Source organism: Mus pahari, chromosome 1, assembly GCF_900095145.1.
Source record: "Mus pahari chromosome 1, PAHARI_EIJ_v1.1, whole genome shotgun sequence".
Lineage (NCBI taxonomy): Eukaryota > Metazoa > Chordata > Mammalia > Rodentia > Muridae > Mus > Mus pahari.
In genome coordinates this window covers 56,126,845-56,151,309 of record NC_034590.1, presented here as the reverse complement: position 1 = coordinate 56,151,309, position 24,465 = coordinate 56,126,845, and the positions used below count along the sequence as shown (strand labels likewise).

Below are 24,465 nucleotides of genomic sequence, written 5' to 3'. Positions count from 1 at the left end.
ATAAATTTGTAAAGTTGATTCAGGAAATACACAAGATATAAGTAAATAAAGGGAAGTTTGGACTTAGAGTAAAGCATTTCATTGATGGTCAAAAGATAATCAAGAGAACAAAAGGACAACTTAAAGAATGGGAAAAATAGTTGAAAATTATATCAGATGAGGAACCTATACCTAGATTATATAAAGAACTAATAACTAAGCAATAAATAATCGTTTTCCAAATGGGAAAAGTGTTTGAATACACATTTTTGGCAAGATAGAATACAAGCAAACTGAGGGAATTGCATTATGAATTATTTATATGACTACAACAAACTAAGTAGCAAAGAGCACAACTGATTTAAGAAACCTTGGAAAACAGTATTTTGATTGTATATGGTACATGCTAAATAGAAAAGAATCATATGTAGATATTGTGCTCGAGCTGATATTTTTGTTTTTCACAGGAGTATAAATTATCAACTGTGAAAGAATTTTGTCTGTATTTTAGGACCGAAAAAAATAAGCACATTCATTGTGAATAATGACAGGTTTGTTTCATGTTGGAGAAAGAACTATAAAAATAGATATGGAGGTAGAGATAAGCTAACACACACAAACTGGCTTTCACTGTGAGAGGACTTGGCGCAATGACAATCCAGTCAATACAATGAAGTGTAACATCTAGATCTTAGTTCCTAAATGTCATTCTACGTTCAAAAACAAAACAAACAACCCCCCCCCAAAAAAAACCAACAAACAAAAACAAACCCTGGGCTTCTGGAATAAAGGATTCGTTCAGAATTTGAGGCTGGGGAAAAAAAAGAACTTTGAATAATCCAAGGAGTCACAAAGAATGTTTTAAAAGGGGAAGAGTCCAGGAGCAAACTTGGGAGTCCCATGCTGGGAAATTTTGAGCAAGATAATAATGATAATCTCACTTTATAGTTCATGCAATCAAGTGTAAATTCATTAATCAACATCGATAGGAGTAAGTGCTGGGGTCCATGAAGCACTTAAGAATGATACCCCAGACTCAAAAGGTATAAAAAAGGAAAGAGCATTTATTCTGCAGAAATCCAGCATGCAAGGGTCTACAATTCATAGAAATGGTAACCTCAAGGTGAGCTCTGTAGGTAGCTCAATTTAAAGGTGATTAGGGGAATTCCAAGAAGAGGTAGGTGACCTTTATCCCAAATGGTTGGCTCTAACTCCAGGGCTATGGGTAACTCTTGACTATAGTTCTGTGGGCTTTTCAAACTCATTACTGGGGGCCTGGGGACTTTACAAGAACCCTTGCTGAATAACCTTGGCAGGGCAGCTTCTGACTGGCTGTTCATGGGCTGTGGTTTTTCCAAGAACTGGTCTGCTCAGTTTTGGGAAACAGACACTTAGGCCTAGTCTCCTGAACTGGCATCTTGCAGTCTCTCATGGAGTTAGCCCAACGCTCATTCCCTCCTTGAATAATGGCCTAACTTGAAACCTAAGATGGGCTGGTATTGCTGCTTGTGAATCACCAGTTGGATTCTCAACCATCAGTGGACATCCATTCCTTAACAAACTTGACTAAAGTATTAATAATGCGTGCACCACAAGTCACCATATATAGCAGGTGAATTCATATCCCCAAACAACACAAAAGGAAACGGAGACCCTCCACACTTATCTTTCTGGGCCTTGATGCAGCAGTGGCCTGGGCAAACATAGAATCGGCCATTTTTGGTCCAATGGTGCAATTCCAAGCTCCCAAACCCAGAGAAATCATCCAACTATAGCTCCAGATCAGGGAACTAGGTCCCTTCTGCACTAGTGTGGAGACTTGGTGAAGAATTTCACCTCTTCCAACATCTATAAGCATCCAGGTTAGACTGAAGGGTCGGTGAAGGGTGCAGCACGTAAGCATGATCAGGAGTGCTGAAGTTGCAGCCTTATTGGATCAACGGGATATGGGTATGCCTTCCATTGCTCTTGGTGGAACATCTGAAAGTCTCTCCCTGCCAGATCTCAACTGCTGTGTTGTCTCTCTTCGGTCAGGCTTAACATGGGAGTAGTGTATCCATGTCCAGATCCCATCCACCTATACAGCCATGTGCATGATCAGGATCATGGTATGAGGTTCTTTCCAGCAGGGTCCCAGAGTCTTGTGTGTATGTCGAATTATCCAAACTTTGTCACCTGGTTCAAAGCAATGGGAATTAAAGGGAGTTGAGATTCATAAATCTAGCAGATGACAGGTCGGAGTTACTTCTGGTCTTTGGAGGGCCTTCAAGGACTCCAAGAACAAGTGCTGGCCATATTCAGCTAGAATATCAGTTTGGAGGTTAAGCAGCATGGGAGAAGATCTGCCATATCAAAGGGGGATGAGAACACCTGAGAGACTAACTATACCATAACACAAAAATCTTGAGTCAGATTTAGAGCCAGGGTAGTATCCATAGGTTGAGTTCTGAAGTACAAGCCCACTTCAGATACTGGGGGCAACCAGTATTCTGCCATTGTAGGGGTGTTTCTACCCCTATATAAGACATAAAGTAGGAGAGATACCCCGTTTCAGGGGTTAATTTGGTTAAGGCCTCATTCAGGGTTCAATTTATTCTCTCTACCTGTCCTGAACTCTGGGGTCTGTATGCGCAATGCAGTTTGCAATGGGTCCCTAAGATATGTACTAAATACTGATTTATGAATGCTAGTCCACTGTTAGACCCAAGCAGGGTAGGTAGTCCATACCTGGGTATGATACCTTTCAGAATCTTCTTTGCCACTGTGTTGGCAGTTTCCCTTGTAGGGGGTGCTTCCACCCATCCTGAAAAGGTATCTATAAAACCAGCAGGTATTTTTATCCATACATTCCTGGCTTCACTTCTGTGTAAACTATCTCCCAATCAGCCCCTGGATTTTGGCCTCTAATTCTGATTCCTGGTGTTCCTTGACTGGAGCCTGCGGTGGGTTCACAGCTGGCAGGTTCAACAATGCAAAATTACCTGATCAACCAAGGCTCCCAAGTAAAATGTTTTGTACTTTACCCCTGGAAGCAATTCCTTTAGTTTTCAGTGACCTTGTTGTGAGTCCTGATGGATTTAATGGATGAGTTACCTAGCAAACTCCTTAGGTAGGATAGTACAGCCTTCAGAAGTGAAATCATCCATCTCTTCTGTAGATTCCCTTGCATTTGGCCTGATCTTTTTTGTCTTCAGCAGCATACTCTGGGGCTGGCCAGATATGCAGGAGGAGGTAGGTCGCAGGGTGACCAGGAAGTGAGCAGTGGAAGTCTGGGTGGTCTCCCTTGTAGCTTTATCAGCTAGTCGCTTTTTTTCAGGCTATTTCTGATGTCCCTTTTTGATGCCAGGGGGAATCAATTATGGCCACCTTGAGGGGGAACCATAATGCCTCTAGTAAAGCATGTATTTCATTCTTATTTTTTATGTTGTTTTTCCTTAAGCAGTCATCAGTCCCCTCTCTTAGTATAAGGACCCCATGCACATGAACTATAGCAAAGTTATATCTGCTACCAGTGTAAATGTTGGCTATGGTCCCCTTCACCAGTTTGAAAACCTGGGTCAGAACCATTAGTTCAGCTTACTGTGCTAAAGTTCCTGGCAGCAAAGCAATTGCACAAATGACAGAGTCCAAGTCTACTAGAGCCACCCCAGCACATTTGGCTCTGTTCTGGCTGAAGCTGCTCCCATCCATGAGGTAGACGCACTCAGCATCTGGCCATAGTATGTCAGTTAGGTCTGGCCTAATGTTTGGAACATGCCCCAAAACTATAGAGCAATCATTGCTGTGTCTGAGGATGGGTCCAGTAGCAGGGTTGCTGCATTTAGGGCAGATGGGGGGTTATATCTTATGTGAGGGGTATTCAAAAGCAGACCCTGGAAGTGTACCAGTCTAGCACTGGGTGGCCATCGGCTATGTGGATTCTTGAGGGTTACCTCTATAGCATGGGGAGTGGTGACAAGTTCCTTCCCCGTGGTTATTTTGTTTGCATCCTTGACCAGCAGGGCAATGGCAGATATGATTCAGAGACAGGCAGGCCATCCCTGGGCCACCAGATTCAGCTTTTTAGGTAAATAGGTCATCGGTCTTTTCCATGGGCCCAATGTTTGGGTGAGCACTCCTTTTTCTATTCCCTTTCTTTCATCCACATCTAGATAGAAAGGTTTGTGAAGGTCCAGGAAGGCCACGGCTGGCACCACCAAAGGCTTTCCTTAGGGTCTTCAAAGCCATGTGCATCTCAGGGGTCGATTCTATTTTATTTCCTTGGCCCTTGGTAGCCTCATCTACTGGCTTTGTTATTTCAGTGAAGCCTGGCACCCACAGACTACAATACCTAGTGGATCCCAGAAATTCTCATATTTGCCTCTGGGTTGATGGAACTGGGTTATTTCTGGGTGTCCAACAGCATGCATTGCCCCCCTAACCCCCAACTTGAGTATGTACCCCAGATAAATGACTTCAAGTTGGCAAAGTTGGGCCTTCTTAGCAGACACTCAGTAACCTAGGTCTTGTAGCAAGCAGGTCTTGTGTGGCCTCCTGGCATGTCTCCAGGTCAGTCATGGAGGTACTAAAGTTGTTTGAGGGTGGGCCCACTGGTCCTCACCCAAGTCCTCATGCAGTACCTTGTCAAAGACTGTGAGCCGTTTCTTGAATCTTTGAGGTAGATGTGTCAAAGTCAGTTGTCCATTGAAGCCTCTCTCCAAATCTTTCCATTTGAAGGCAAATAGGTACTGGCTTTTGGATGCCAGATGCAAGATGAAGAAAGCATTCTTCAGGTCGAACACAGTCCAAACAGTATGTTCGGAAAGAAGGCTTCTCACCAAGATGTAGGGGTTTGAAACTGTAGGGTGGATGTCCTCTACCCACGTGTTTACTTCCCTCAAATCCTGCACAAGTCAATAGTCACAGGAATGAGGTTTCTTAACTGGAAGAAAAAGGTGTTCCGTGCCAATTGGCAAGGAATCAGAATCCCTGCTTCCTGGAACTAGTTGATATGTTGGGTGATGCTCACTGTGGCTTCTCCGGGCATTCGACAAAGCCTGATTCAGACTAGGGTTGCCCCAGACCTTAATTGGATTTGAACTGGGGTTGGATGACAGGTGAGTCCTATTGGTTTCTTTTCTGTCCACATCTTGGGGACTTCTGCCAGAAACCTCTGGAGCAGTAGGTTGAGATGGGACTGGCTGTGGGAACAATTTCTATTCCGCTTCTAGGGCCAAGATCAGGCATGGATGGGGCCATTCTTACCCAGAATTTTCACTCCCTCTGGGTCAAAATTGATGTGGGCTCCCATTTTGATGAGAAGATCTCTTTCAAGCAGGGAGTATAGACATCCAGGGGTGACAACAAATGAGTGGGTTATCTGTCCCATTCTGAAGTTCACCTTTATTCAGATAGTCCATGGGTAGGGCTTGGTGCCCATTGTTCTTTGCACCCGTGTTTTCTGGTCTGACAGTGCTCCCAGTGGTTGTTTCAAAGCAGAGTGTTGTGACCTCATGTCCACCATAAAGTCTATGGGCTTCCTCTCCATGTTTAGTATTTCCCAGGTGTCTTAGGGTATCTATTCCTGCACAAAACATCATGACCAAGAAGCAAGTTGGGGAGGAAAGGGTTTATTCAGCTTATATTTTCACACTGCTGTTCATCACCAAAGGAAGTCAGGACTGGAACTCAAGCAGGTCAGAAAGAAGGAGCTGATGCAGAGGCCATGGAGGGATGTTCCTTACTGGCTTGCTTTTCCTGGCTTGCTCAGCCTGCTCTCTTATAGAACCCAAGACTACCAGCCCAGGGATGGTACCACCCACAAAGGGCCTCCCCATTTGATCACTTATTGAGAAAATGGATCTCAAGGAGGCACTTCCCCAACTGAAGCTCCTTTCTCTGTGATAACTCCAGCCTGTGTCATGTTGAAAAAAAAAAAAAAAAAAAAAAAAAAAAAAAAAACAGCTAGTACCCCAGGGCTCATGGAGTGAGGGTTGAGCCCCGATTCCCTCAGATATCTACTTCTTCCAATTCTAAATGTTTTGGGCCCTTTCTTGGGTTTTTCTTAGGTCACTCATTTTTCCAAAGGTCTTTTTTATTTGCAATAGGCACATTGGTCCCTCTGTAACTGAGGGTGGATTGCTCCTTTTGTGGGGACTGGATCACCTCTGCCCCTTCTGTGAACCAGGTTTTTCAGCTTTCTTTCATTGGGACAGCCACAGTTCTCAGCAGGAAGCAGCACCTTCGCCAATCCTCTGGTTTGTCAATCCTCAGAAGTCTCTGGATTGTTGGAAACTTTCTCAGCTATAGCTACTAATTCAGTCAGTTGCTTACCCACAAAGCAATCTAGGCATTAAAGTTTCTGACAGGTGGCCAGGGGCAACTTGGTTAACAAAAGCCATGTTCACAGCTGATTGGTTCTCTCTGGCCTCTGAGTCAAAAGGAGATAGGTCATATAGGCTTTAAAAAGCCTCTCTAGATATTCTCTGGGTGTTTTCATTCTTTCCCTGCATCACCTAGCTTACCTTGGATAAATGTGTTGGCCACCTGGAGGCTTCCCAGAGACCCCTCACCAGAATCTGGCAGTAGACCCAGAGGCTCTCCTTACCTTCAGCAGAGTTAGAAGGGAAGGCCACATCGATATCTGCCTGAATATGGATGGGCAGCCCATTTGCTCCCAGAACCAATTTCCAGGTGGCTCCTAAAATCTGTTCCATTTCTTCAGTAGTGAAGAATACCTGAGCAGTTGTTAATAATTGTCCCAGGTGGGCAGATGAGTCAGCATGATTGACTCTAGGAGATCTGTGAAAGCTGATGGCCGCTCTAAAATTGGATTCTGCAACTTCAAATTGTTTAAGTCATTACTGGCAAATGGCAAACAGGCCATAAACCATTTTCCTTGAATGTCTAGGCACCTCATTGGTCAAGGGGTATGGCTATAGTAGAATCAGCCCTCTGGGAAGTACAGGTCCTAGTGTGAGGTGGACTCCAAATGGAGTTGGGGTTTCCTCCCTTTCTGCCTTTACTGGCTAGGCAGAACCAACAGCTGCAGAGGCAGGAACATAAGGAAGAGGAAAGAAATCCTCCTTGGGGACAGAGGGAAGAAGCAATGCAGGTGGCCAAGGCTGGCCCTACCTCCATCACAGGAAGGAGGACTGGAAGTGGAGCATCTGATGACATGTATATCTCTTAAAAATAAGACAGAGGAAAGATAGAATGGGGTTTAATAGCTGAATCTGGGCAAAGGAGATCCTGTTTTCTAAACCTTGGAGAAAATGAACTCTACTATCTATAATCTAAGGTTTAAGTGAAGGGTGAACTATAGGAGATACCTTTGTCAGACACAAACTGCTAATGAGGGCTTCACTCTGGAGTATCATTTTCTGAGCTGTATAGAAGGCCAAGAAATGAGTTGGGGAGGGGAGAAAACTGTAAGCATCCAAGACACTGAGAATACCACAAACATAGACCTCAGCAGAATGACAGAACCTTAGTCCCTGGGTGGTCTACACTAACCACAATAACAATACAGATTGACTCTTGCTTGATGTATAAACCTGTAAAAAAAAAAAAGTTCATCAAAGTTGTTTAAAATTAAAAGAAATGTATATCGCAATAGTTCTCATGGGAGCGGGTCCTTTCTGGTCAGTACTATTGCTTAAGGATGAAGGCATTCCCAGATCTGTCCTGTGACTTTCAGCAAAGTCAGCCAGCCAACTTAAGCTCAGACTTCTTTCCAAATTCATTTTTTATTAAATTTCTGTTAATTATTTTTAATTTCAAATGTTGTCCCCCTATACCATCCTCCTCCCCTTTGCCTCTAAGTGTGTGCTCCCCCACCTACCCACTCCTGCCTCACCTCTCTAGCATCCCCCTTTGCTGGGTCATCAAGACTCCACAGGACCAATCAGCTCCCCTCCCACTGATGCCACATAAGACAGTCCTCTGCTACATATATATGTAGTGGAAGCCATGGACTAGCCCATGTAGATTCTTTGGTTGGTGGTTTAGTCCCTAGGAGTTCTGAAGGGTCCAGTTAGTTGATACTTTGTTCTTCCTATGGGGTTTCAATCTCCTTTAGCTCCTTCAGTCTTTCCCCTAACTCTTCCATTGGGGTCTCTGGGCTCAGTCCAATGGTTGGGTGTGAGTATCTGCATCAGTCTTAGTCAGATGCTGGCAGAGCCTCTCAGAGGACAACCATACCAGGCTCCTGTCTGCAAGCACATCTTGGCATTAGTAATATTGTTGGGGTTTAATGTCTGTAGATGGGATGGATCCCATGGTGGCAGTCTCTGGGTGGCCTTTTTTTCAGTCTCTGTTCCATTTTTGTCCCTCCATTTCCTTTAGACAGGAACAATTCTAGGTTAAAAGTTTTGAGATGGGAGGGTGGCCCCACACCTAAACTGGGGCCCATGTCTATCTACTGGAGGTTGTCTCTTCAGGTTTTATCTCCCTACTGTTGGATATTTCAGCTAATGTCATCCTCATTGTATCCTGACAGTTCCTTGAATTCCTGGTGTCTGGAACTTTCTAGGGGTTCCCACATTGCCCTCCCCCTACTGCTACATATTTCTGTTCATTCTCCTGGCCCTCTGAACTTTTCTCCTGTCTCTTTCCCTACCTGATCCTGCCCCTCCCCCTTCCATCTCCCATCCAGTCCCCTCCTTCCCTCTGTCTCTCCTGATCATTTTGTTCCCCCTTCTAAGTGGAATTGAAGCATCCATACTTTGGCCTTCCTTCTTAAGCTTCATATAGTCTGTGATTTGTATCCTGGTTATTCTGAGCTTTTGGGCTAATATTTTTCTATGAGAGGATGCATTTAATATATTTAAAAAACAGTGGAGAATATAATTTGCCCTGAATAAGTAGAGATGTAAGTCTCTATGTTTTCCCTTTTTTTCTGTTCAGGTTGCCTTCATGATTATTCTAGACTCATTTGGGGCAGAACTGCATGAAAAATACTTAGTTTGAGGTACATACAAAGTTTTAAATTCTTAGCATAATTATGGATTTTTTAAGGCAAAAATTATTTTTATATCTAATTCAATGCACCTCTGATATATCCAAAATATTACATTATAAAACAGTGTAAACAGTATAAAACCATCAGTGACATATTCAATTCTTTCTGTATACCAGATCTTTAAAACCCAATGAGTATTTAACACTTCCATCTTAATTCAGACTAATCACATTTCAGTTGTTTGGTGCCTACAAATAACTGCCCCATTGAACCACAAGAAAAACTTACAGGGCAAGATATCTATATTTTTCTAAAAATGAAAATATATATTTATATGATAATATATCAAGAATTATGAGGACTCAGTGAAAGTCCAAATGAAACCATTGTATTCGAGCCTTTGGAGAAAAGTAGAAAAAGAAAATGTTTGTTCCTATTATAATTCATTGTTTTAAAGACTAGATATAGTTTTATAAAGTGATAACCTAGACAGGTGCATGTACTTGCCTAGTGTATGCAAGGTCATGGGATTGATCCCCAGTGCTGTAGGAACAGTAGTAATAAATAACAAGAAGCATTACACTATAATTAATTTCCCATTAATAACTATAAAATGTCTCTGCTGGACATTGCTTTCAAAGGTGAGCACAGTGGTTCATAACTCTAAGTCCAAATCTTGGTAGTCTAAGGCAAGAGGATTAACATAGATTTGAGGCTAGACTAAGCTGTGACTCAAAAAAAAAAAAGCTGAAATAAAGGTATGGAGAGGTGGAAGCAATTAAGAATGATTTGCTATGCAATTATGAGGATCAGAGTTCAGGTCCCATCATCCACATAACAAGCCAGGCATTCTGCAAATAATTAAAAAATAAAAACAAAAAATAAATTTTAAAACATGGACCTCAGAAAAAGCTATATGAATATGGGATTCTTTTTTTAAAAAATTATCAAAAACTAAAAGAACCATAGACTAAGAAAGCAACTTACCATGAAGCAGTCCTCCAAAATGAAGAGGGAAGACCACTAAAAAGAAAAACATAATCACCAGCAAGTAAGTGGGGAAGGCTTATCACAAGCAATTAAACACATTTCAGGAAATCACTGCTTTTAATCGCCCTTGTTGTTTTAAGTTTATTAAACACTGCAAGTTATATTTAGTTAGTATTGGGATGCTAAGGCTGTGACACTACCCCATCAATACAACCTTCTTCTGTAAGCAGTGCATTCTAATACATATGAGTAGTGCAAATTTTCCCATATCTTATAAACCCACATGAAACACAATCTCCAGAACCAGTAGAAAAAAGGAAGGGAGGGAAGATAGAGGAAAGGATAGAGAAGGGAAGGACGGGGGAGAAACAAACATACTGTACTCACGTGTTCTGTTTCATCAAAAAACCGTTCTAATAGGGAAAAAGGAGAAACAGATCCAGTGTCAACAGCTGAGAACTGGCTAGGTAAATTATGCTACATTAGATTAATGCTATAGGCATTAGAAATGTCAACCTGGACCATAGGAGGAAACACTGAAGCTATAACAATGAAAAAGCTATTGCATATACCCTAATTATAACTGCATATAATGTCTTCATCTGCAGAAATGAGTGATTTTTTTCCTTCTCAGCATTTTTCAAATACATTTCTTGGAAAGTATTTTTAGTGTTGCTACTTGTATTTAAAGACCATTATATAAAAATAAATATATAAGTACGGATTCATCATCCTGTCAGTCTTGCAGTAGTAAACACAGAATGCCCAGGCCTGCTTCTTTTGGAGATGAATGGCAGTTTGTTGAGATACTGTAGTTTCATGAAAGCATATAGCATAAGCAATACATTGTACTGCTGTAGTCTGCCCATCTTCACAAATCACATATTTTCAGCTCCATTTGAAAATACTGGAAGGCAAGACTTAAGAGAGGATTATATATAGTGCATAGCCCACAGGAATAGGTCAAGACTTTTATGGCAAAATTCAGTAATTAAAGTGGAAAATTGGCCTCTTTTCTCCTTTCCCTTCTCTCCCTCATGTATCTTCTTCACACTCTCTGTCTCCTCTTCATCCTCATCTTAGTTATGTTTTTATTGTTGTAATAAAACACCATAACCAGGACAAATTATAAAAGTAAACATTTCATTTAGCGCTCATGGCTCCAGAGGATTAGAATCCATGACTATTACAGTGGGGAGCATGGCAGCAGGAAGGCAGGCATGACACTGGAGCAGTAGCTGAAAACGTACATCTCAATCCATTAGGAATGGCATAAGCTTTTGAAACCTCAGAACCTACCTCTAGTGACATACCTCTTCCAACAAGGTCATACGTTGTGATCCTTGACAAACAGTTCTACCAACTAGGGACCAGGCATTCAAATAAATGGGCTTATGGGGACATGGCCATCTCATCCTATGATTAATTCAGAGTGTAAGGAGGTGGAGAGATGATAGTGCCTGTGTGTTACAGATAGGAACGTAAACTGGTGCATTTCCCATGGAAAAACCTTGGCAGCTCCTCAAAAGGTTAAGTATAGAATTCCCAGAACACACAGAACCACTCAGAGGTGTCAGAGAAAGAAAAGACACACATCCTAAGACATATCTCACTGTTGTAAAAACGTATCTTGAGCGGCAATCACTGGAAGAACAAACCAAGAGCCACTTGGCCTGCCTTCCTACATGCAGAGTCAAACAAGTCTCTCTCTTTTTTATTAGTGTCTATTAATTGAACACAATACTGGGTTTCACTCTGATAATCTCATTTACGCATATAGTGTGTGTCAACTACAGTCCACCTCATTATCCTTGCATTCCTCATTTCCCTGTTTCCCTTCTACTCCTCTTTTCCCTCCCTGACCCTCCTGCCTCAATTCCACATATGAGTGAAAATAAATGACACTTGTCTTTCTAAGTCTGGCTCCTTCTGCTTAACTTGGTAGTCTATAGTTCTATGCATTTTTCCTGCAAATATCATGAACTTGTTCTTCTTTAGACTGCAATAACTCTTTGGGGATAAATATCCTTCACATACCAGGGTATCATGACAGCTTTGTTTACCAGAGCCTGGCATGGGCTGCCATGGGCCTAACATATTCTGAGGTATCCTTGTCATCTTCCAGCTTTTACACCATCTCACCACCTCCAGTCTCTTTGTTAATACCTACAATTTCCATTCCAGTCTGGAGACTTTAGGGTTCTATCAGCCCTGCATGTATAAATTGTTATTTGTCTAAAAAAAAAAAAAAAGAAAAAGAAAACATTATGCTTCAGACATTTCCTCAAACTTTATTTGTGATGATTCCCATATGCACAGAAATTTAATAATAACCTTTATTATTTTCTCTTGTAAAATGGCTCCTGTACTGTTTGGGATCCTAGATTCAGCAAGGGACACAAATAAGTAACAAAGGGAGAATAAGGGTGTATCTCTTTTCCTTATAGCTTATGCCCAAATAACTGAAAACAGGTATTCAAAAACATACAGGAGTGTTTGGGGCAATATTGTAATAGCCAATGGTTGTAAACACCTACAATGTTCCTCAACAGATGAATACACAGGTTATTTAGGGAATACCATTCTGCCATAAAAGGAGTGAGGGACTGACATAACCACAGTGCAGACGAACCTAGAACAATATGCTGAGTGAAGAAGACTGAAAGCTGCAGAAAAAAGTCATATATGTTTTTTATGTAAAAATAGGAAAACAGATGAACTTGGGGACAGAAGACATAGCTTAGCAGTTAAGAGCACTGGCTACTCTTCCAGGGGACTTGAGTTCAATTCCAGAAATCAGGCAGCTCACAACTGTCTGTAACTCCAGTCCCAGGGAATCTACCACTTTCATCAGGCTTCCGTAGGCACTGCACAAATGGTGAGCATATATGCAGACAAAACACTAATTCACATTAAATTAATCTTGTTCCTTTTAAAATTAATCTAAAATATTAACATAATATTTTATTAATTATTTAGGAACTTCATACAACTCACCTCAAACACAGTTCCCATTCCTCCCATGTCTACCCTCCCACCCTTGTACTCTCCACCTCGCAAAGTACAATTTGTGTTGCCCATACATTCATTGGAGCATGGTCAAATTCCTAGTGGCCAGTGCTTAAAGAAAACTTGAGACCTGCCCCACCCACTCCATACCAGAAGCCATCGACTGTGAAGAGCTTCAGTATCTTTATCACAATGTTTAAGGACTCTCTTCAATAACTTCCCGTTTGGGTTGTTTCTTTTGAGGGTAGAAAGGGAGGTGGTCACGGAAGCCTTCAATCTCTCTCATTCTCAGTTATAAGTCTTTAGTCATTAATACCACTATAAAAGAAGCTTGCTTATCTGTAGCAACACTGACCTCCAATCCATAGTTTCCAGCAGCAGCACAGATCATGGACATCAACCTGGACCCTGCTAGCAGCACAGATCACAAATATTACCATGCCCCTGTTGGCAGCCTCAATCATGAACATCACCATGGTCTCCAGCTAGGGAACAGATCACAGACACTGTGGTGGCACATGGACCATGGAGAACAATATTGGCAGTATGGATCACAGACATCAATATGTCCTCCGTGAATTGTCTTTAGAAGGGTACTTGTTTAAAAATAGGTAAATAGCTAAAGAGAGCAGAAGCACCATTGTCATAAGTTGAGTGAAACACCTGTTTAATGGATAAAGAGATTTATTTTGTGTAACTCCAAATGCTGTTGAATTGTTCTTATCAAAACGGTCATTTTGTATAAGTGAATTCACCTCAAAAGGTTCTAAAAACGGCCCCCGGGGAAAAAAAAGATTAATGAAAGCTTTGAATGTCAACCAGAGAGCACAGTAACAAAGATCCAAGTTCTGTCAAGTACTGGGACGACCCCTGGAAAGTATGTCATTCTATGGGGAGGGAGGAGCAAACAGCTCCTTTGGATATTACCTACCTTTATTTTTTAACACTTTTTATTAGATATTTTCTTCATTTACATTTCAAATGTTATCCCTAAAGTCCCCTATACCCTCTGCCCACCCTGCTTCCCAACCCACTCACTCCTGCTTCCTGGCCCTGGCATTCCCCTATACTGGGGCATATAATCTTCGCAAGACCAAGGGGCCTCTCTTCCCAATGATGGTCGACTAGGCCATCTTCTGCTACATATGCAGCTAGAGACATGAGCTCTGGGGTTACTGGTTAGTTCATATTGTTGTTCCACCTATAGGGTTGCAGACCCTTCAGCAACTTTGGGAACTTTCTCTAGCTCCTCCATTGGGGGCCCAGTATTCCATCCTACAGATGACTGTGAGCATCCACTTCTGTATTTGCCACGCACAGGCATAGCCTCACAAGAGTCAGCTATATCAGGGTCCTGTCGGCAAAATCTTGTTGGCATACACAATTGTGTCTGCATTTGGTGGCTAATTATGGGATGGATCCCCGGGTATGGCAGTCTCTGGATGGTCCATCCTTTTGTCTCAGTTCCAAACTTTGTCTCTGTAACTCCTTCCATGGGTATTTTGTTCCCTATTCTAAGTAGGAATGAAGTATCCACACTTTGGTATTCCTTATTCTTGATTTTCATGTGTTTTGCAAATTGTATCTTGGGTATTCTAAGTTTCCAGGCTAATATTCACTTATCAGTGAATGCATATCATGTGTGTTCTTTTGTGATTGAGTTACCTCACTCATGATGATATCTTCCATATCCATCCATTTGCCTAAGAATTTCATAAATTCATTGTTTTTAATAGCTGAGTAGTACTCCATTGTCCAGAACAGCAATGGCTTGTTCTGTAAGATCAAGAATCGAAAAATTGGACCTCATAAAATTGCAAAGCTTCTGTAAGGCAAAAGGCACTGTCAATGAGACAAAAAGGCCACCAACAGATTGGGAAAGGATTTTTACCAATCCTAAATCTGATAGGGGACTAATATCCAATATATACAAAGAACTCAAGAAGCTGGACTCCAGAAATTCATATAACCCCATTAAAAATGGGGTACAGAGCTAAACAAAGAATTCTCAACTGAGGAATACCAAAGGGCTGAGAAGCACCTGAAAAAATGTTCAACATCCTTAATCATCAGAGAAATGAAAATCAAAACAACCCTGAGATTCCATCTCACACCAGTCAGAATGGCTAAGATCAAAAATTCAGGTGACAGCAGATGCTGGCAAGGATGTGGAGAAACAGGAACACTCCTCCATTGCTGGTGGGATTGCAAGCTTGTACAACCACTCTGGAAATCAGTCTGGCAGTTCCTCAGAAAATTGGACATAGTTCCTCCAGAAGATCCAGCAATATCTCTCCTGGGCATATACCCAGAAGATGTTCCAACTGGTAATAAGGACACATGCTCCACTATGTTCATAGCAGCCTTATTTATAATTGCCAGAAGCTGGAAAGAACCCAGATGTCCCTCAACAGAAGAATGGATACAGAAAATGTGGTACATTTACACAATGGAATACTATTCAGCTATTAAAAACAATGAATTTATGATATTACCTACCTCTGAGATTTCTGATAGGAAAAAAGGTTGGCTAAAGTACAACCTAAGTTGTACTCAGAAGTCTAATAAATTATTCAGTGCCTGGATCAGAAATAATGGACTGAGAAAAAGTATTTGCCTGAGAGTTAGAGGACTCAGAATTATTCCTCACCAAATCCTTCCCTTACTAAACACATGGCCTGGGCCAGGGCTTTGGGCATAAAGCACGACCTCAGAGCATAAAATGGGGTATAGGCTGCTCAGTATAATCCTCTTACAGACAAAAGAGGGGCTTGGCTTCCAGGAAAGTGCAGAACTTTTAAGTGTACAGTTGTCCCTTAAAAGAAAAATAGTCATTTTTGTTTTTTTTACATTTGACAGAAATTCTGAGGAAAGCCTGACTTATGCTGGCTTCAGTGCCTAAAAGAAGTGTTAGGACTTTGGGCGGATTCCCATTTCTGAGCTCTGAGCAACAAAGACAAATACTTGGACATTGATTTCAGTCGCATACCATCAACATGTGGAAACAGAAAACGGAAACATACAGCTTGCATTTCTGAACTGTTACCCTAGAGCAAAGGAGGGGATTGGGGTGATACTCTGATGGCCATGGAGACCTCTCATCCATATTGCAGAAGGTAGGTAGTTAATGGTCCCTACTGCTAGACTTAGAATCTACCATAGACTTTGCCCTGAACTTCTATGTCTCAGAGGATCCCCCAGTAATAACAGCAGGGTATAAACTGCTAAACTGCTTCTGAACTTTTGAATATGTCACCCTCATTTGACAGGTGTGATAGTAATGATTGTCATGACAAACATCCAAGTGTCTTAAGAGGGATTAATCAGATTAGTTTAGCCTCTGGGGATGACTATAAGGGACCACCTTGATTAGACTCATTTAAGTGAAAACACCCAATTTAAAGGAGGTCCCCACTATTGCTGGGACTTGGGTGGTGGGTTGCATAAAAATTTGGTAACTAGCTAAAATCTAGGCATTTGTCATTTTCGGCTCCTTAACTGAAGCTACAATCTGGTTGGTTGCTACAAGCTCCTATTGCTAGGAATTCCCTGCCACCACGGTGGACTGCATCCTTGACCTGAGCCAAAATAAACTCTCTCGTAAGTTGTTTTTGTCAGAATGTTTTATCACAGCAACAGGAAAGCAACTAAGACATTAGGTAGGTGATTTAAAAACTGGCCTACAGTGGGAACTTCCTTACACTGCCCTGCACCCAAGGCCCCCTCTATCCCACCTGGCTTCCTTCTCTCCACTCTTCACAAGGTCAGTCCTGCACTACCCTCTGGCTCTTCACCAGCCTCTTCTGCCTCCCTCCCATTTGGCTCCTGGTAATTTCTTCAGGACCTATCTAGTAGCTTCATGGTATTTTCTTCTCAGAACATCATTACTGACATGTTGACTATATGGCGAAAAATGTACATGTAATTATATGGCCAAGCCACTGCTCTCAGGTTTCCTCTGGAAAATGCCCTACGCCACCCCCAGCCCCTGTGGCTAGATTAGTCCACAGAAGCATAAGACCAAGGGCTGCTTTCTGGCCTTTAATCAACTTGAGTAGATAAGAATCAGCAAAAGGATTGGAGTGGTTGATTTTCCTTCCAACATTATATTCCATGTACTGAGCAATTCTTAAAGCATGTGGCTTGAGATTTGCAGTTAAGCATTCTGAGCTCAAATGCTCTCACCCTCACTCTCTTTCTAAATATTAGCTGGGTATAGTGGCATACATCTGAAATTCTCAGACCCTGGAGGCAAAGGCAAGAGATCAGGAGTTTCAGACATCTTCAGCTTCATAACAAAGTTGATGACAGCCTAGGCTAAATGATACTGCCTCAAAAATAAATAAATAATAATAAATAATTAATTAAATAATTCTTAAATATTGTGACCTCAGTCCATTTACTTTGAGAAGTTTCCAAATAATCACTTTTTTAAAGAAAAATGTGTTTAAAAAGACAAAAGCCTTTATTTCCTTTTTTAAAATTATTTTTGTGTATAAAGTACAAAAAAGCAGAGGAGGTAAGGTCTAGAGAGGGGTGTGGCCATGTGTAGTGACACACTCCTTTAATCCCAGCACTTAGAAGGCAGAGGCAGACAGGTCTCTATAAATTCAAGGCCATTGTGGTCTGCATAGTAAGTTCCAGGCCAGCCAAGGCAATATAATGAGGCCCTCTCAAACAAAGAGATAATCACTGGATCACAAGCTAAGGTCATGCAATAATTTTGAGGCTCTAGGAAATACACATCTGTGACTCTGACCTATATAGGTGAAGGGCAAGCTGATTAGGAAAGGGGTGATCACAGGAATGGATCACCACATCTCTTCATAATTATCAAGTTCCTATGGTAGATGGGAGTGGGATAAGTTTAGTGATATAATCCTTGCTTAGAATACCCTGGGTTCTATCTCCAGCTCTATGGGGAAAAAAAAGAAAGGAACGGTAACCTGACCAAGGATTTCTCCATGCCACATCATCCTGAAGTATTTATACAGGAGCATGAAGCCACAATAGAACTGAAGGAATAGCTAGTATCTATCATGAAAACAAATATATGCACCATCCTTGTGAAAAATAGGAGTTAGCAACTTCTTCTTCCACTTGTGAAATGCTTTGCACTTCCTTGTCAACACTGATGTCATATATGCAATCACCATTCTTGCATAAATGGCCACCTCTATACACACATTCCATTTATCCATTGATTGTAACAACGTACCTACTCAGAATTCAAGGGCAATTGTGGACTTTCCTACTAGCTGTCATCTGAGCAGGTCTCTATAGGTCAGAAACCACCTGAGTACCCACTCCCATTATCTCCCTTAGTCCTGTGGGGCGAAGACTGTCAAGAAAACTATCTAAAAAATAAGCTAGAGGTCCAGTATGACAGCGCTCCTTATAGGAGCTTGATTTCTACCCAAGGAGACTAATCTCCAAAATATATTGTGTGTGTCACAAGCAAGCTGGAGTCTTCCTGCTGCCCTGCTGTGCTCAAAAGCAGAGCTTAAAAGAGTACTGGCAAGCTGGTAGGTTGTTGTCACACACCTTTAATCTAGCACTAGGAGGCAGAGGGAGGCAAATCTCTGAGTTTGAGGCCAGCTTCATCTACAAGAGTGAGTTCAAGGCCAGCTGCGACTACACAGAGAAACCCTGTCCTGAAAAATAAAAAGGGAGGTGGGATACTGGCAGGGCTGGAAAGATGGCTCTGGGGTACCTGGCTGCTCTTCTAGAGGACTAATGTTCATTTCCTAACACCTATAGGGTAGTTCACAACTGCCCAAAGAATCAGACATTAGACCCCAGGATCTAATGCCCTCTTCTACACCCTGAGGGCACTAAGCATGCAGGTAATTCACAGACATGCATGCAAAAACACATGTACACACATACAAATATTATTACTATTATTTATTAGTATATAAATATAATAATTTGATATTTTATTGTTATTATTTAAAGAGGGTTAAGGAAAGAGGAATGAGTTATGACCCACATAAGCAGAGGGGCACTTGAGAAAGCTGAGATGGAAGCCATCTTTCTTTTTCATCATGTTATCATCACGAATTCCGCTCCCAGCTCAAGAGCCTCTAAAGGCCTAAGTTTCTGAGAAGGGGAGTCCAGGTTCATTAAAGGCTCTTCAGGCTCTGACTCAGTCCCTGCTCCTTCAGGTATGCCTAAGCTCAGTTCCGTCCACTTCCCAGCAGTGCCCTCCTAGACACTGCCAGATGAATTCCACTGTCATTCATTCTTCCTGTTTTCTACCTAAAGCTTTCTCTTTTGTTTCGCTATTTTCAAATCTCCCCTCTTAGTTCCTAGTCAAGCAACGCCTTCCCTGTTCCCGCCAATGAGGAATGTTCACTTCCTCTGTACTAGAGGATGAACAGGGCAGAAAGTGTCACTCATGTCCCTCAATAAAGCCTTTGTGCTTTATCCTAGGAGGAACTATCTTGTTGACCTTAGACTCCTCCAGAAGGCCTACACAGACTGGTCAAGCAAAGACAAGATAATGCTGACTTAGATGTCATTATGACTGTTGTCAGTCATACTGTGTTACTTCTTGCTTCATAATGGGGCTGATACTGTGGTCAAAACTATGTTAGCTTTTCTGTTAAGTTTTACTTAACAAAGCAAAAGCAAGATTTCCATCTTTCCCAACATGTCATATCAGGGAGCATACAGGAGGAAAATCTGTCTGACTAGGACCTTTTAAATGATTGGGCCACAAGAAATTGAACTTTCTGGTGCCCTGAATACTGAAGAAGCAAAAGTACTTGGTGAGAGCAAATGAAATCTTGCCCCTCAAGTGCAATTCTCAGCAAAAGTCAAGGCCTCAGAACACATCAGAGGACTGACAGATACTCATTCAGCCAACTGCTCAGTCAACTCGAGTGAATACTTCCCACATGCAGGGCATAGACTGAGCCCAGGCTCCATGAGTCTGTAGACCAGGGTTCTGCTTCACCAATAGAATGCTCCATTGGAAACCAATGGAAAGTTCAACTGCAGAACATTAATTTCTATGCTACAAATGATATGAGTGATAGCTCAGAGGAGGCAGATGTCACCATGGACAAAGAGCAGCTGTTGAATGCACGGGTGTGTGTCAAGAAGCATGCTTCTGGTGAGCCGAAATGTGGGCTCCACGAGCAGCTTCAGGTCACGGCAACCATGAGTAATGGCACAGAAGCTTGGGACTGACTGAGGAGCTCAAGTGTGGACTCCACTGTTGATGCATTTCAAGAACAAAACAGAATTCAGACTGAAGCAGGTTTAAGTACTAGCTTTGAAGCTTAAAACTGACTAAGAACGTGATGAAAGCATCTGAGGGTTCAAAGCTGGAAAGTTCTAAGGCAAAATCTGCATTTAACAAAGGATGGGTTGTATACTACTTGGAGTGGATTGCATTTCTTGTTTCTGTGACCAAATAAGGGATAGGAAGCAATTTGGGGAGAAAATGTTGATTTGGGCTTACTCAGGGAGATATACTCCATCACATCGAAAAAGTCATGGCTGCAGGAACAGGAGGCTAGCTAGTCACATTGCATCTACAGTCAGCAAGCAAGTAAACAAGACATGGCAGAGGAAACCTCAAGGGCCACCCAGCAGTGACCCACTTACTCCAGTATGGCCCCACCTCCTAAAGGTTCCACAATCTTTCCAAACAGAGCCACCAGCTGGGGACCAAGTTTTCAAAAACACAAGCCTATGGGAGACACCACAGCACTAGGGAAACTGGAATCAGGAATAACAACTTTTTAATCTATATTATTGGGATATAATTTCCAAAGCTAAAATCCAGTGAAGGGTACCCTACAAGGAGCTTTGACAAATGTAAACACATATTTAAACATCCTCACAAAAATACAAATTATTTCTTCTATCCCCCCCAAAATGTTCTCTTATATCCCTTTACAGTCACTCTTTCTCATCCTCTGACCATAAGCAACTTCTGACCCGCCAACAATGATATATCAGTGTTTCCCATACTAGAATTCAATGTAAAGGAAACCAAGCAGTATGACCTCTTCTGTCTGTCTCACTTTTGCTTAGCATAGATTTCGAGATTCACCTCTGCTTATATCTGTGTAGCTCTTTATAACTGAGTAGTATCTATTATTGTATAGCTCTTCCGTAGTTTACTTATTCATTCTCCCATTGATAAGACTGAGGTTGTCCACAAAATGGGTATTTAGATGCTATGTATATAACACGTTACAGAAGAGGCTTTCTTCTTTTTTCTCACTGTTTCAGAAAGCATGATCCGGTAAGGGCAGGACCGCATGGCACCAGAAGCTCCATGGTGGCAGGAGCATGAGACAGATTCTTGCCCATATCTGAGTACCAGGAACAAAGACCAGATAAAAAGCAGGGCCAGTCTATACAACCTTTAAGACCCCTAGAGATCCACTTTTCACCACTAGGTTCTTCCTCCCAAAGGTTCCACAACTCACAAAACAGCTCTACAGTTAGGGACTAGGTGTTCCGATGCATGGTTTGTGGGACAGGCTTTACATACAAACTATACAGCAGCTGTGCTACAATGATACTGCCTGATGATTTCCTCGGAACCCAACACCAATGCTTCAGTGTCACACCTACCAGTTTGCAGATCAAGTGTAACAGTATTGCTTCAAGCTCCAGAGCTGTGGGTCAGCTTGCCTTGCTATGTTCCACGTGTCTCTCACTCCTGTGGCACTAGCATCCTACTAAGGGCATGTTTCTTTCATGGAGACATCAAGGATAGAAGATCAAAAGCCCAATGACAGGATCTCACTCAGGTCTCCAACTGAATCCCACTCATTAATATCTACCTTGCATGAAGCAGTCACAGGATCAAACTAGGCAAAAGAGAGGAGTGTATTTTTATTGAATAACCCAAATTATTATGCTAAACGCCAAGAAAGTCCTTCCCTTGGTAAATAAAGAATGGGTCTTCCCTGTCTGGCTATTGTGAGCATATGTACTGTTTGTCTTCTCTGCTCTTTCCCTTAATTTAGACATAGCACTTGTGTTTTTATGCCAAAACTCCCATTCACTAATTCCAACAATAGAACTCTCACTCCTCATCAAAGGAGCTTCTTTTAGCAGTAGAAGGAAAAACTATTACAGAAAAGCCACAACTGGTCAAAATGTAGAGAACATCTGACTATAGGGTTATGCAAGTACTGGCAGACACGAGGCTTACATTGAGACACTGCCTGACTAATATTTGAACACCTGTCGTGTACACCGAAGGTGTGAAAAGTAAACACGATATACTTTAGGCTAAGAGGAGCTCTCAACAGAAGCTTGCCTGGCATGATTCACACCCTGAGGTATTACATGTCAAACAGACGTGCTAGGTCTGGGTGTCAGCGAAGTTTTTCAAGTAGAAGAGCTATTTGACTTTTGTGGCAAAATATACATAATATAAAATTTAGGGAGTTAGTCATGTAATTCAGTGATGGAGTGTTTACCTGTCATGTGTGAGCGCCCAGGATTGATTCCCTGACCCCTGTGCTATACCACTGAAGCCATTTTCAAGAAACCCCATGGCATTAAATAAACACACACATTGTTGTGCAGCAATCATCACCATCTCTTCCTGGAACATGCTGTCATGCTAGACTGAAATTCTGTGCCTCTTCTTAAAAATCCACGCACTGCCTACATTGGTCCCCTGTAACCATGCTTTTGTTTTGTTTAATGCCTCTGAGTTCTACTATTTCAGATACTTCTCATACATGGAATCATAAAAATATTTGCGTCTCTGTTTGGTGAATTTCGCCTACCAAATGTCCTCCAGGTCTGTGCACATTGTGGCATGTCATTTTAAGCCTAGTTGAGTCCTGGTACAGGGATATTCCAGTTTCTGTCACCCAGAGTCTTCTTACGTGTACTTGAGTTGCCTCTGCATCAGGCTGTTATGGGGCAAGCACTGGGCACATCTCTGCCTCCATTTTCATTGGCAAGTGTGAGTCCAGGCCTCTACTCTATTTCATATGCAGCTTTTGATTCCTTTGAGCAATTATCTAGCAACTGAATTATGGGAACATACCCATTTTAATTTATAAAGGACATTTCACTGGAAGAGAAGACTAACCTTTTTTTAATTAGATGTTTTCTTCATTTATATTTCAAATGCTATCCCCTTTCCTAGTTTCCTTTTCAAAAATCCCCTATACCCTCCCCTCTCCCCCTGCTCTTCAACCCACCCACTCCCACTTCCTGGCCCTGGCATTCCTCTATACTGGGACATAGAATCTTCACAAGACCAAGGGCCTGTCTACTGTGAGGCTATGCCAGTGCCTGGCAAATACAAAAGTGGATGCTCATAGTCATCTATTGGATGGAACACAGGGTCCCCAATGAAGGAGCTAGAGAAAGTACCCAAGGAGCTGAAGGGTTCTGCAACCCTAAAGGAGGAACAACAATATGAACTAACCAGTACCTCCAGAGCTCATATCTCCAGCTGCATATGAAGACTAGCCTTTTAAAAGAGGGCAGTATGCTTTAGTGAATTCTTCTGCCTGTGCTGTCTTTCTGTGTCTTTCTCTCTGACTCTCTATCACATAGAGAAAGCGCTCGTCCATAGTTTTTGTACTAACATTCTACATCAAGGAATAAGGATTTCTGCCTGGGATCACATTTGCCATTGGCATTACTGGAAGACATAAAGATTACATTGAGACTCTACCTTACTAATGTTTGAACACTTGCTATGCAAACCTTAGGTATGAAAAATAAATTGGATTATACCTATTGAATTTCTGAAGTGGCCTATGTATAAAAACAGCCAGCGTTGATGTGCTGAAAGACATGCTTGTCTGGTGTACAGGAAGCCCAGCACTACATGAACTCACCCACTCTCTCTTTCCTTCTCTCTGTCATAGAGACTATTTGTAACTTTGCTGATATCTTATAGTGAGGAAGATAGAGAGAAGGGTTTACCTTAAACATAATACAAGGTAGACCTTGACCTGAGAGTGTGATAGGGGAAATGCACTTTTCTGGCTTGTTATGTTTCTGTGTATCTCTGGGAATCAATGTGTGGCCCAGTTCCTTCATCTTCATAGGTAGTCTGCCTGATAATGTGTTGGGAACTAATAAGGGGCCCTGGGGAAGAGTAAGAAGGGGAAGACCCACGCCCAGCCAGAGGTCCACCTATTCTCTGGTCAGTCAAGCGTGGGAGGGCTGCTATTTACCTTCCACTCATCCCTGGGTGGGCATCTAAGCCTCTGACCTACTCTTCAGGGGGTGGCCAAGGGGCAGGTATACCTGGGAGCCCTGGAGCTATTTTCCTACAGCCCCGGGGAGACCCAGTGCTACTTTGCTAAAGCCACTGGTTTATGGGAGAGAGGGATGAGGGAAGAAGTTCCTGACACCGATGAGAGTGAGTGCAGCGGATCTTGACTAGAGCAGAGACTGTCTATGGTTTTAGAGCTTTATTATAGAAAGGCAGGGAGAAAGAGAGAAGGTAGAAAGAGAGAGGGGGGAAGGCTAGAGAGAAAGAGAGTAAGAGGGAGAGAGGAGAGGAGAGGAGAGGAGAGGGGAGGGGAGGGGAGGGG

At 42.1% G+C, this 24,465-nt stretch overlaps 1 long non-coding RNA gene across 1 annotated transcript in view; it reads right to left on the bottom strand.

The window, feature by feature from the left end:
• Positions 1-1,021: 1,021 nt before the first annotated feature.
• LOC110325441 overlaps positions 1,022-24,465 on the bottom strand; it is a 77,470-nt gene continuing 54,026 nt past the window's right edge. Inside the window, exons 3-5 of the long non-coding RNA XR_002380739.1 lie at positions 10,298-10,323; positions 9,908-9,943; positions 1,022-2,361 (exon numbers count right to left, since the gene is read on the bottom strand). This is a non-coding gene — a long non-coding RNA (uncharacterized LOC110325441). The remainder of the gene's footprint in view (positions 2,362-9,907; positions 9,944-10,297; positions 10,324-24,465) is intronic.